Here is a 2,046-nt window from a genome sequence, read left to right as displayed (position 1 = left end):
AGCCACTGCCTGCCTCATAGCCATCCGCCCAATCCCACCTATCCACTATCACCCCGTAGCTAGCCCGCCCTGGCCCCAACCCCTCCCCTACCCAGCACTATATAACTAAGTGCACTTCCTCAATAAAGTAGACCTGCGCATAGACCTCGTCTCCGTGGTTTCTTCCACCAAACCGCGCGTCCCCCAAGCCTTGAGCTGCCGCTGCTGCCCCGGTATGGCCGTGGGCTCGGCCCAACCCCCGGCAGTGACCCGCCCATTACAGCAGCAGCCACATCACTCTTGTAGGAAAATTATTTTCCAGAGTTCTTTTCTCCCTCACTATGCAAAAAGAGAAAATTGAATTCTTTGTCTGTGAACAGAAGAGGCCATTGTAAAGCCTGTAAAAAGTGATTGATGTCAAAGGTTCAAGAAGATTCTTTTTTGGTGTGATAGAAATATCCTACCTCTTGATTTTGGTGGTGATTAAATGGATGTATACATTTGTTGAAAGTCACTTAAATGTATGACTAAAAATTATGCATCTTTTTATTTATATTATACCTAATGAAGTTGATTTACAAATAAATACATGTAATTTTTTTATTTGTATCATCTCTTCTTTCCTTTCTTTACTAATAAACAACTGCAAAATGTTTTAGAAATTAGAGGAATTTTAATGAACAGTTTTTATTAAAATTATTTACATTGTAGTATATTTTATCAACATCATTAAGATCATTAGGAATAGTAATAATTATTCTAATTAACAGTTAACAAGAACAGGAAACTAGAGGAAAATAATAAATTGCTAAAATTCTAGAATTATAAGTGATAGAGCCAGCATTCAACTGTCACATCTATTTAATATGATATAGAGTTTTGCCTTACAACTTTGGTCACTTTTAGTTGTCTACACCTCGATATGAGTTTGAAAGTGTACCTTTCCTTGGAGCAGGTATGTGCATGGAGTGGGGACAAAAATGTGATGACATGAGCACTTGCTCAATGAAATGGAAGATGTCCGTAAGGATGGGAGACGAGGGAAGAAATGAGGATGGAACTTGCCTCTTGTAGTCTTGCCTGGGATTAATTGACCCATGGTTCACTGTGCTCGTGGATTAACTCTGCTAAGAAGCTCATTGAGAAAATCCTTCAGCTTTGAGAAGGGAGAGTAATAAATCTTGAACCTCTGGAGGTTGAAAAGTGGTTCTGATCATTTGTGAACTATTAAAAAATCCCTATATTTATCCGATGTGAAAAAAGAAATCTTTGATTTATCTGCTCAACCAGGCAATAGAGCTGAATTTAGATTGGTTTCTACCAAAGATTATCAAGGATATTTTCTTTTTTATTTCTAGAAAGGAAACAGAGATAGGACATTTATTTTCTTCCTGCCAGTATTACAGACATTTTTACAGCATCTAAGTCTAGCCTTGTAAAGAGTTGACTCTCTATGGGGTTTTTGTCTACTTATAGATGCTGAAAGAGCAAGCAAGAGTGGATCTATCTGATTTACAATTTGCATATTGCAAATGAAGGGCACATGATTAATCTTTAACACAAATTAGAATTTAAAAAGAAAAACTATGACCTCCTTTAGAAAAACATTTGTTAAGTTACCATCACCCAGATTTCACCTACTCCCAATTTCTTTGCCAGTAAAGTCACTATTCCACTGAGCTGCCATCCTCTGGCCTTCAGTACCCTCACTTATTTTTCTATAGTGTGCCATTCCAGCAAATGATGTTCCACACTGTGCCTTTTCACTAAATTTTAAGTCTAATCAAAAGGTATGACTGGATCTTAAACCCATAAACCAGAACCTAGCAACCCTAGATGCTTCTCACAGCAGGAAATCTCAGTGTCAGGGCTCCCTCCACATGAGGTAAGTGAAAACACTCAACAGTTTAGAAAGGTTTCTCTTCTCCAAAGTGAAATGGGACATGCAGAACTGCCAACTATCAGCCTCAACTCAGAGCAGTTTTTGACTACCCAGGGAGACTGATTGTGATGGGACTTCTACACCTGCTGTTTTGGACTCTTTGTGCTATGTAAGTTTTAAGGAGA

Source organism: Dasypus novemcinctus, chromosome 10 (genome assembly GCF_030445035.2).
Source record: "Dasypus novemcinctus isolate mDasNov1 chromosome 10, mDasNov1.1.hap2, whole genome shotgun sequence".
Taxonomy (NCBI): domain Eukaryota; kingdom Metazoa; phylum Chordata; class Mammalia; order Cingulata; family Dasypodidae; genus Dasypus; species Dasypus novemcinctus.
Note: the sequence above shows the minus strand (reverse complement) of the source record.